At 38.6% G+C, this 12,523-nt stretch overlaps 2 non-coding genes across 2 annotated transcripts; one reads left to right on the top strand and one right to left on the bottom strand.

The window, feature by feature from the left end:
- The first annotated feature begins 9,436 nt into the window (after positions 1-9,436).
- Positions 9,437-9,542, top strand: LOC138989443 (U6 spliceosomal RNA). The gene has a single exon (XR_011465749.1). It is a non-coding gene; the product is annotated as a U6 spliceosomal RNA (small nuclear RNA).
- A 2,715-nt stretch (positions 9,543-12,257) lies between these two features.
- LOC138989537 (U2 spliceosomal RNA) lies at positions 12,258-12,448 on the bottom strand. Its single transcript, XR_011465827.1, has one exon. It is a non-coding gene; the product is annotated as a U2 spliceosomal RNA (small nuclear RNA).
- Positions 12,449-12,523: the final 75 nt, after the last annotated feature.

The following is a 12,523-nucleotide window of genomic DNA, read 5'->3' as shown; positions in this document are numbered from 1 at the left end:
TCTACTCCTCCAAATTAGATTTGTTTTTCCTTCTCAGTGTTAAACCAGTCGCATGTCTGTCCTACTTTGGAAGAGTACAATCAGTAACACAAAGTAATTTTAATGTCATCACAAAAATTGCTACTTGCCCAAGCAAAGGTATATAATTTATTGTCTCTATTGTATATCATCTATGTTCCACATGTATTATCATTCAGGCCATGCAAGTTACATTTTATAGGGAGAACACAAAGATTTGAAAGATTGAATGACATATTCAAACAGCCAGGAAATTCTCAGTCTCACTCTACAGTGAATGGCTCCAATGCCAATACTGTTTGGCAGACAAGAGAGGTTATGCAGGACTTTCTGTTCTACCCAAGTAATTCCTTGGCCAAAAACTTGAGTAAACTATTTGGCCTTGGTGATAGCTGGTGTTGATGTATTGCACTCGAGAGAGGCAGAAGCAAGTCAGAGGTGCTCACCTATCTTTGCATTTGAACTTCAGTGACTTATTAAGGAAAATAGCTGGATTATCCTTGTCTATCAATATGAAGCTAGACAACCACTTGAGAGAGAAGGATAAAGGTGATTCCAGGTGCTAAACCTGGTATCTCTAAGGTTCCTTCCTTCCTGTAAGAAGACCCTGATTTTAACATCCTTTTCTAGTTTTCCAAACTTAAAGATAATTATGTCTCATTATTTTAAGAACAGTAAAATTTCCACTAATTCCTTCTACCAGAAATAAGAATGTAGAAGACTAAAAATTGCTCATTTGTTTCATGAGATCATTTCAAAAAGAAACCACAGCAATCCCCTGCCTTCGTGATAGCTAATAGTCAGTTTCCTGAGATGTGCTGAAGGGTTTCCACCTTCTGCTACAAGGTTCAGGTGTGCTGTCTCCATTTCCTGATCTCCCAAGATCAAAATAGCACTGGAAAGTGGTTGCTTAAAAAGTCTCTGTGAGGAACTTCCCTGTGGTCCTTTGGCTAAGACTCCGTGCTCCCAGTGCCAGGGGCCTGGTCTAGTTCCCTGATCCCAAAGGCCGCAACTGAGGACCCTACTTGCCAAAACTAAGACCTGGTACAGCCAAATAAATAAATAAATAAATAAAATTCTTTCTTTAAAGTCTCTGTTAAAATGTCATGCTTCTCAAGCATGCTAAGTCACTTCAGTCATTTCCGACTCTGTGTGACCCCATAGATGGCAGCCCACCAGGCTTCCCCGTCCCTGGGATCCTCCAGGCCAGAACACTGGAGTGGGTTGCCATTTCCTTCTTCAAAGCATGAAAGTGAAAAGTGAAAGTGAAGTTGCTCAGTCGTGTCCGATTTAGCAACCCCATGGACTGCAGCCTAGCAGGCTCCTCCATCCATGGGATTTTCCAGGCAAGAGTACTGGAGTGGGGTGCCATTGCCTTCTCCATCTCAAGCATAGTACTTGTTATTTATTATTCAACTTAAGTGAAAATCCTCAGCTGCGACCACTCTTCTGCCTCCCCACCACACACTCCTAAGTCCAGAGCTTATAAAGAAAAGTGCCACACGTATGGAGACCAAGCCTAACTTTTAGAGACCTGAACCAAACTTGGAGAACTTGACCAACCTTTTGAAATTCAACTCATTAAAAAAAAAAAAGGTTAAGTGATAAGACATCCACATGTCTGTTCATCTCTGCAGGCAGCTGTGTGTCTCTTATCACTACTCTGCTCCAATTCCATTTGTGCAACCACCATGTCAAACATGTCCAAACTTTGGGTTGGCACTAGGCTGTTAACGATGAGGTAAGTCAAAGCAGGAGGGTGCGAAAATGTAAACTCAGTTCACTGCACAGGGAATCCGCTGTGCGGTGCTGATGCACGGTACTCCAGAGATGCTCCACAAACTCTGTTCAGCAGAATTTAAGCTCAGAACTTCTGGGTCACTCCTGATGCTTCTCTTCAGCCTGAGTCCTTCTTGGTTTCCATCTTTGCTTTCTGCTCATGGGTGTTTTCCACAAGATCAAATGTACTTCCAGACATTGAAAACAGATGAGGTTTGGAGCAAAAAGTGCCAGTGTTTTGGAACCTGTTTCAATAAAGGTACATTAGTCTGTCAACAAACTCAGAATGCTGAGGATGCCTTTCAAAAGGATAACATCCAGTTTGGCTCCAACCATCCAAGAAAAAGAGTTTTTCATCTTTGTGCATCAGAATCATCCAGAGAGATTATTTAAAGTATAGCTTCCAAGGGTCCCCTCCAAGTGTACTGAACTGCATGCAGTCTTCAGGGGTATAAGCCAGGAATATCTTTCTAGAAAGTTGCCCAGCTGATCCTACTGTAAAATGCAGATTTGAGAAACATTAGTGGGGCCTAAATTGGTCTTATGAAAATTTGAAACCATGGTGCTAATCATTTCTTTACAACTTGAATTTGTCCTAGACTATGCAATTGTCCTAACAGGTGACAGCTGCCTTTCCAGAAGGTTCCAAGTTTATACTTGTGGGCATGCAACGGGGATGAAGCAAATACCTACCTAGACCATAAACCTGGTTTGATGAGATGAAAATACAGAATATTCCTCCCTTGTCTCACCTGCCCTCACTCCTGACCAACAGCTGGCTGGTTACAAATGTGGGTACTTTATTGATAAGAATCATATCCTGTGTCAGTGTTTGTTTGTTTTTTTTTAATTACATGACAGCATTGGTTGTACAGAATTTTTTAGAGGATTTAATGTCCTCACTCTACTTCAATGGCAAATATGTTGAACCCAAACACCTGAGGACTAAGATTTTTAGGGTAGCAGCTCATAAAGTTAATATGACACTGAATACAACAGATAAAGAGCTGAGTAACAGTGTGACCTGTAGCCAGTCCAGACCTGAGCTCAGTGATGGCTCTGACTTTAGCTAAGTCATAGCTTAGTGATAGCTAAGCCTCAGTGGAGAGGAAGTTCAAAGACAGTTAGCCACTAATGGGAAATTCATGTTCACTTTCGACATCCCCTGTTTTTCCCTTTTTTTACTGCTACAATTGCAAGTTGAGTTTCTACACGCAAGCAGACAGCCATGGGTAAGCCCAATTGAAATAACGCCAACAGACCAGGTCACACAGAGAAAGATGCATAGTGATTGAACGAAAGCCAGAGAGAACTTCATGTGGCCCCACAAATAGAATCAGCAGTGTCTTGTGAAATGGGAGAGTACTTGGTCAAAAATTTTCCAAAAACTTCAAAAACTAGATAAATTTAAAACAGGTTTAAAGTGTAAATATAATAATACAGTAAAAACTTTATTCATTGTTGTGTTCAGCAAATGTGCATTGAGCACCTGCTATATGTGAGGCTCTATGCCAAGCACTGAGAACTCAAAGGGAATCAAGAGATAGACTTGATCTCAAAGAGCTTTGTTTCTAGGAAATGGGAGATAAATATGTGAGCATGGGTTTGCAATAAGGAATTATGGGTGTTATGGCAAGTGGGTGGATAGGTGACTGTGGGGACAAAAAGAGGGAATAAAGAACAGTTAACTGGTCTTTGAGAAGAATGCCTTTGAGAAGAGCCAGCCTGTATTGAGTCTTTGATAATGAGTAGATACAGTGAGGAAAGTCTTTCTGGGAAGTGTGAACAAAAGCATAAGGACATAAAACCTATTTCACATTTGGAAAATGCCAAATAGTTTGGGACCACTAGAACATCACAGAATACAAGGTACAAGATCCAATAGGGATAATTCTGCAGAAGTAAGCAGGGGACCCCATGAAGAGCTGTGAATGTTTTGCTGAGGCTCAATAAGGTACCAATGAAGAGTTTTAGGTCTTAGAGGCTCAGAAAGTTGCTCTGGAGAAAAGGTAGAGATTAAACATAAGCAAAGGAGTATTTTGTTGCTATTCAGTCACTCAGTCATGTCTGACTCTTTGCAACCCCATGGTCTGCAGCACGCCAGGCCTCCCTGTCCATCACCAACTCCCAGAGCTTGCTCAAACTCATGTCCATTGAGTCAGTGATGCCATCCAACCATCTCATCCTCTGTCATCCCCTTCTTTTCCCTGCCCTCAAACTTTCCCAGCATCAGGGTCTTTTCTAATGACTCGGCACTTCGCGTCAGGTGGCCAAAGTATTGGAGTTTCAGCTTCAGCATCAGTCCTTCCAATGAATATTCAGGGTTGATTTCCTTTAGGATTGACTGGTTTGATCTCCTTGCAGTCCATGGGACTCTCAAGAGTCTTCTCCAACAAAACGTGGTCCACTGGAGAAGGGAATGGCAAACCACTTCAGCATTCTTGCCTTGAGAACCCCATGAACAGTATGAGAAAGCAAAAAGATGTGATACTGGAAGGAGTACTGGAGGCATGGAAACTAGTATGGAGGCCATTGCACTAATCTGGACAAATCAGGAAGGCAGGGGTAGTTTTTCATTGACTAATGGGCTTCCCTGGTGGCTCAAACAGTAAAGAATCTGCCTGCAATGAGGGAGATCCAGGTTTGATCACTGCATCAGGAAGAATCCTGGAGAAGAGAATGGCTGCCCACTTTAATATTCTTGCCTGGAGAATTCCATGGACAGAGGACCTTGGTAGGCAATAACCCATGGGGTCGCAAAGAGTCAGAGACAACTGAACAACTAACACTTTGACTTTCGGTGAAGTAGAGATGCATACAGATGCCGGAGCTGCTAAGAAAGTAGAAATAACATGCCACTGACAAAAATGTCAACTGGCCTAGTGTCTCTCTTCTTACTCTTCCAAGTAGTCAAGTTATTGGTTTAAATAACTCCATGTGGGACATAATGGGTGCAGCAACAGTCTAGAAGTAATTTTATTTCTCTGATAAAGTATTCAGGAGTGTTAAGGAGCAGTAAGATAACTGAAATTAGACAAGGAAGGAAGCAAAAGGAAAGAGCCAGGTTAATATAAAATAAGCAATGCTCAGTGTTTGCCAGAGAGTAAGGGTTGTGGGTAGAGTTTGACTACAAAGGGTTAGCAAGAAGAATAGAATTGCTGAATCGTTGGTAGTGCTATTTTCAGCTTTTTAAGGAACTTCCTTATTGTTTTCCATAGAAGCTGTACCAATTTACATCCCCACCAAAAGTGTAAGAGAGTTCCCTTTCCTCTACATCCTACCCAGCCTTTGTTATTTGTAGACTTTTCTTGGTGACGCCATTTTGACCACTGTAGTTTTGACTTGCATTTCTCTGATAATCAGCAATGTTGAACATCTTTTCATGTGCCTATAGGCCATCTGTATGTCTTTTTTGGATAACTGTCTATTTAGGTCTTCTGCCCATTTTTTGGTAAGGTTTTTTGTTGTTATTGAGATGTATGAGCAGTTTGTATATTTTGGAAATTGCCTTTGTCAGTTGCACATAACTCTTTACTTTTGCAAAAAGTATATCAAAAAGAATAAATTTTACTATATGTAATTTTTTTAATTGGAGGAAAAGGCCAAAAAGAACTTTTGCAATTCTCAAAAGTAAATAAGTTTATAGCAACATGAGAAGAGTCACTTGCTCTTGGACATTCGTTCATTCATTTAACAAATACACATTGAGCACATAACCAGAAACTGTGCTACATGTTGAAGACATGGTGGGAAACAGGCCCCATGGAGCCTACAGTCTAGTGGAAAAGACATCTATTAAATATTTCTGTAAATTCAATTATGATTGTGATAGCAAGAAATAAATAAGAAAAAAAAAAAAAGAAAGAAAGAAGAACACATTATGAAAACACCTGAGAGGTATCCTTGAAATACTGATATTGACATTAAATCCTGAAAGATAAGATTGAGTTGATTTAAGATGAAGAGGGGTGGGCAATCAAGAGAAAGAACACCATTTAGGAAGACCCTGAGGCAGGAGCCCTCACCTATCCACACACACTCTCACATGCTCACATGTGCTCACCAATACCATCACAAACTCACCTACTCATTTACACATGAATACACTCTGTGCTTCTGAGATCCTTTATGATGTGTAACATTTCTATGATAGAAACTGGAAAAGGCTTTTTATCTACCACTTACCAGATGTGTCACCTCAAGAAAGTTTTTTTAACCTATTAATACCACAATTTTCTCATCTCTAAACAGGATTATTAATTAGTCATTTTAATATTCAGGTTAGTAATTAGGACTTAAAGACTGGGTTATTATAAAGAATAAATTGGTTAATAAAAATAAAGCCTTAATAAGAACACCTAGAGCATTAAGTACTCACTAATAGTAATTTGTTATTGCTATCACTACTACTATCCAATTATTTTTAGAAAGCTTCTTTTTATTTCTTAAAGAGATGGCTCTTGGACTCCATTTCTGGAAACAGTGTAGAAGAACTACACTCGACCCACCACACTAATTTCCTACGTATAGGGCCTTGAGCCATCGGATGGGATTCATGACTATTAAAAATGCTTTTTCAGTGCAAAAAGAAGCTTTGGGGTCTCTTTGGGGTTAAATCCATTCATCTTTACCTTATTTAATCCTTAAGAGCACATCTTATAAACTTTCACTTCCAGATATGGAGCAATGTTGGAATAGCCCTTCTGCTATAAACAATAAAGTTGGAGCTAGCACATAAAGCCATTGTTTTTAGACAATGGACATTTTTTTAAACACTGTATTTAGACAATAGGAAACACAACACTGTGAGCCTTGAGAGAGGAGAAATAAAGTGAGCACTGTGATTTCCCTGGATCTTTACCTGGGCACAATTGCCCAACCATGACATAGCAAACTAGAATTCAAAAGAGCACAACGGTCCTGTTGAGTGGAAGAGGCAGAGGTCAGAGCTGAGGAAAGCTGAAGCAATCAGAATCTGCAGGGCAGGGCACCAGAAAGTAAAGGAGGTATGTTGGGGATAGAGAGAAGGGAGAGAGCCAGAACTTGTGCAGAAGTTTCTCTACGAGTCCTTGCCTTAAAGCTAAGATGCACATGCCCATGGCAAGAGTACCTGAGGCTTGTAGTAACTATAGAAAACAGTCACCATAGAGACAAGAACAGAATAGACATACTAGATACCAAACAGTGCTAGAAGACATGGACGTTCTGGCAAGGTCCACCCAATAACTACCCTAACAAAGTCTAAAACCAAGCCTTTAAAAGATCTGCAGTGAAAACTGAATTTAGAGGTTGAGACCCACAATAATTGAGGGGCTTGGGAAACATATTGAGTTTTCCAACAAGTGTCCTCTAGCAAAGAATAAAAACAAGCCTACAGGGTGCCAGGTAATCAATCAGTAAATGAGCTGCATAATAGAAGAAACAGTGACACTTCTCAAAGGAAGATAACAAAAGTCCAGAACCTGTACAATGCACCACCACCAACGTGCAGTACATAATTCTAAAGATTACTAGACGTGCAAAAAACAGCAAAGTGACCCAGAGTTAAGGGGAAAACTCCAGTCCCAAAATTACTGAGATGATGTTTTTAGAAAATAAAAGTTTTTTAAGCAACTGCTTAAATATGTTCAAAAAATTAAGCTGATAGGGACATCATGAGTTAAAATGTAAGGACTCTGCTGAGAAATGTAAGCTATAAAGAAGAGCTGAATGGAAATTTTAGAACTTAAAAATTACAATGCCAAAAAAATATCACAGTAGGTCAGAAAGGAGAGGGAAATAGTCACTGATGAACTTGAATATAGGAAGGCAAATCTATAGCAATCATCCAAGCTAATGAATAAAGAGAAAATATTTTGAAGAAAAATAAGTAGATCCTTAGAGACCCATAGGACAGCAGAAAATAGCCTAAATACGTGTAATTAGAGGCCCTGAAGAAGAAGAAGGTGAAAAATGAGGCAAAATAGACTTCTTAAAGAAATGTCAAAAAGGCAAGTTACAAGTTGAGAGAAGTTTCTTTAGTACATATATGACAGCGGGCTTATATCCAAAATATAGTTCAAAAGTTTTATAACTTGATAATAATGATACAATCTAATTATTTTTTGATGAGCAGAAGAACTTGAACAGGCACTTCACCAAAGATACCCGTGTGGTAATGAGCACAAGAAGAGATGTTAAACATCATTAATTATCAGGAAATTGTAAATTAAAGCTATGATCAGATACCACTAATATCCATTGGAAAGGTACTACCACACACCCTTTCAAAAGGCTGACAATACCAAGTATTGAGGAAGACTGAGAATAGCATCTTCTCTCGCTATTGAGACTGGAAAATGGTGCAGTCACCTTGGAAAAACAGCTGGACAGTTTCTTTTAAAGTTAAACATACTTATCACATCAACCAGCTATACCACCCCAAAGTATTTACCAAAATGAAATAACCTACTTCCACCCAAAGACTGCCCATAGCAATTTTATTCATAATAGCCCAAAACTGAGACAATTCAAACACCCACCAATAGGCTAACAAATTGTGTTATTAATACAATTAAATACTACTCAGCAATAAAAAATATGAATTACTAATAAATACAACCTTGTGAATGAGTCTCAAAAACATCATGCTGAGTGAAAGGAACTCAATACAAAGGATATGTGTACTGTCTGATTCCATTTGTATGTACACTAGAAGAGGCAAAACTCATCTATACTGACAAAAATTAAATCAATGGTTGCCTGAAACTAGCTGAAAGAAGAGACTGATTGCAGAGGTTGTGTATGAGGGATCTGTGAGAAAATGAGCTATATCTTGATTATGATGATGATATGAGTGTATACATTTACTTAACTATACACTTAAAATATATGCATTTTATTGTATGGAAATTGTACCCCACAAAGTTAACTTTTAAAGTAATATTTGCATAACTCTTTAAATTAGAAGGCTTGTTTTCATCGTTATCCTATAATGAGTCATTCAGCAATAAATTTTGTAAGGAACAAGTTCTTTTTGAATCATTCACAAGCACCCCAAATGAATATGTAACCATTCATTTTTGTTACATATGCGTGGCTGGAGAAACTTAAGCTTGTTAAACTAATAATAATAAAACTCCTGCCCATCATCTCTGATTCTAAGCTGCAGAAGAAACTGTAACTTCAGTTCTCAAATTTCTAAGCATCCTCAGTAACTATTTGTTGACCAGTTCTTAAAGTGAGTGTCTGGATTTATTTTATAAACAAGGTCTCCTACCATCTAATATCTTGGCTGCTGCAGAGTTTAGGGGAATACTTCTAGAAAACACCGGTCTTGCAGCAAACAGAGAGAGTCTGCACAGTGAACCAATGCTACTAATGGTCAGAGAGACTGTCCTAATCACCTCCCTCAAGCAGCCTCTTATAGGACCTTCTTATAGACTTTTTTGCTCAAGGACCCTCTTATAGACTATTTTGAAAACGTGGGCAATAGGCAAGATGGACTTTCTTTTCCTTAAAATTTTCCTACAGGTAGTGGGAAATTGATGGACAAAAGGGCACTGCTAAGCCTGTGCAGTGACCATGTGTGTTAAAACGAGTGCTTCAACTTACTGGAACACCTCCCTTACTGATTTGGAGCCTTGATAAGAATAGCAGGATGCTTCACTTCAGCAGTACATACACAAAAACTGGAACCATACAGTAAAGATTTTCACGGCCCTTGCACAAGGATGACACAAATTCATGTAGTGTTCTATGTATTTACATGTGGAATAAAAAAAAAAAAAACTCATATAAAAAGAGAACAGATATGTGGTTACCAGAGGCGAGAAGTGGGAGGTAGGAGAATTGGGTGAAAGTGGTCAAAGTTACAAACTTTCAGCTAAAAGATAAATAAGTAGTAAGGATATAATGTACAACATGATGACTGTAGTTAACACTATTGTATACTTGAAAGTTGCTAAGAGCATACATCCCAAAAGTTCTTACCTCAAGGGAAACCAAAAACTTTATAACCATATAAGGTGATGGATGTTAAGTAAACCTGCTGTGATAGTCATTTCACAACTTACATATGTCTAGTCATTATTCTGTACACTTTAAACTTATATAGTTCTGTATGCCAATTATACCCCCAATAAAACTGAAACCAAAAAAAAAAAAAAGGAAGAACAGCAGGAAATGTACAAAAGTTCACTACAAGCTCACAGTTCCACAGGTCAAAAGTCTGGGTGGGCTTGGCTGTATTCTCTGCATGGAGCTTCACAAGGACAAAATAGTCAATTGGGATGAGCTCTTAACTGAAGGCTCTAAGGAAGAATCTGCTTCCAAGCTAATTCAGGTTGTTGGCAAAATCCATGTCCTTGGGCATGTGAACTGAGATCCCGTTTTCTTTCTGGATATCTAGAAACTACCTGAATTTCTTAGCTTGTGGGCACCTTCCTCTGTCTTCAAAGTCAATAACTGTGGGTTGAATCCTTCTTAGACTTAGAATCTCTCTGACTCCCTCTTCTGTGACCAGCCAAAGAAAACTCTATGCTTTTAAAGTGTTCAGGTGCACCTGAACAGTCTCCCTAGTTTAAGGTCAACTGATTAGCAACCTTAATTACAACTGAAAAGTTACTTTTCCCATATAACATAATATAATCACAGGAGTAACACCAGGGGTAGAGGTCTTGGGCATCTAGAATTCTGTCTACCATACTGACACTTCGTTTGTCCAGCATTATTTACCTTCGTTGTATCCCTAATGATAGCCTTCATTCAAACATTTTAAAGATGTTTTTAAAAACAAATGCTGCTAGTAAGTGATTAAGAGTCCACTTTCCAGGTTACAATGATTAAGACTGGGATAACATTAAAAATATCAGATTTAAGGTTATAGGAACTCAGTTTAAATTCCAAGAGTTCAGACATGAGAGAAGTCAGTATGACCTGGGGAAAGGTTCACAAAGGAAGTGGCAGTCAAGCAGAGCTTTCAAGGATCCACAGAATTTGGGTAGGCAAGAGCATGACTACAGACAGGAATAAACAAAGCCTCTGATGAGCAGCAAGGAGACCTACCTGATAGCTTTTGGAGAACAACAGAAGATAAGGTTAAACAGTTGAGGGAAGTTAAAGATGGCTTTGTGAACCAGGACAAGAATTTGCACTTGATTTAGTGAGCAACACTGAGCCTTTGAAAACTTTTTAAGTTTCTGTAAGAGTATGCTAAATGGTGGAAAAGGCAATGGCACCCCACTCCAGTACTCTTGCCTGGAAAATCCCATGGACGGAGGAGCCTGGTAGGCTGCAGTCCATGCTAAGGGTCGGACACAACTGAGCGATTTCACTTTCACTTTTCACTTTCATGCATTGGAGAAGGAAATGGCAACCCACTCCAGTGTTCTTGCCTGGAGAATCCTAGGGACGGGGGAGCCTGGTGGGCTGCCGTCTATGGGGTCGCACAGAGTCCGACACGACTGAAGTGACTTAGCAGCATGCTAAATGGTTGGAAATCTGGGGATTGGTGAGAAAAATGAGATCAGAGAAAGAATAATTACAAAGCTATCAGGGACAAAAATTGTTGATCCATTAGAGATACACACTGACTTTCTATGAGGAGTGTAGTAGGCTTTAACTCCAGAAAAAAATAAGGGGGAAGAATGGCAAAATATTTACAATTGATGAAGCTTTATGCCAGATATGAGTGTTCAATATAATATTCTCTTTACTTTTGAGTATATTTGAATTTTTCATAGTAAAATTATTTTTTTAAGTCTATTGTAGTAATCCGGGAAAACCTAAACATGGGTGATGGCAGGAAAGATAGAAAAAAATTGACTAATTCAATATACATTTGTCCTTGATAACAGATTTAACAATTGCGGGAAGAAACAAAACTGACTCATTCTATAGCTTTGGAAATAGAATAATGGCATAATAGAGAACCTGTTAACTGTCTATAAATTCCTGAGCTTTAAACAATGTATGGCCTGGCCTGTATGATTGGAGTATGTATGGAAATTAATAAACAGTATAATAAACAATGTAAGTTAAATTTCTGTCTATAGATCTCTTTCTCTGTCTTCTGCATCACATGAAAAAACTGGACATATTTTCACCAAATTTAGAGGGTTTGTTTGGAAAAATCTACCTGTCTAATGTAGCCCTATTTGCTCTATACAAAAAATCATTTTGTGAGACCCTAGACGAGTCTCATTCATTTATTTCTATACTTAAAGTAATACAGTATATTATTTTTCAACTCTCTACAAGTTGAGTCCAGAAATTTACCTTTTTAAAAAGTTTTCCAGGAGTCTGGAAAGATTTGCATAGAATCCAAAAGATTCAAACGTTTGCTTGTTTTCCCAAGTGATATATTTAAAATTTTCTTCAGAAAGACATAAGAAGTTACACCAGACAAAATTGCTGTCCTTAAGATTAATAATTCTCACTTCCATATGTGCAAGAGCCTTTTATTTTATTTTTTTTTTTTCTTCTGGTGCACCGTTCCTGGAAGTGCTGCAATACCAGGTCGATGCGTGGAGTGGACGGAGCAAGCTTCTATTCCAACTCCCTGCTCCAAAAATCCATTTAATATATTGTCCTCGGATAGAGGACGTATCAGATATTAAACTGATAAGAACAGATACTACACTTGATCTTAGCCAAAAGGCCGAGAAGCGATGCAAGAGCCTTTTAAAAAGGATAATTTTTTGACAATTTTAAAGTAACTCTGGAAGGAACCCTTCTTGGGAATAGT

The sequence above is a fragment of the Bos mutus genome, chromosome 1 (assembly GCF_027580195.1).
Source record: "Bos mutus isolate GX-2022 chromosome 1, NWIPB_WYAK_1.1, whole genome shotgun sequence".
NCBI lineage: Eukaryota > Metazoa > Chordata > Mammalia > Artiodactyla > Bovidae > Bos > Bos mutus.
The sequence above is the reverse complement of the archived record's forward strand: the minus strand, read 5'-3'. Positions and strand labels throughout refer to the sequence as shown.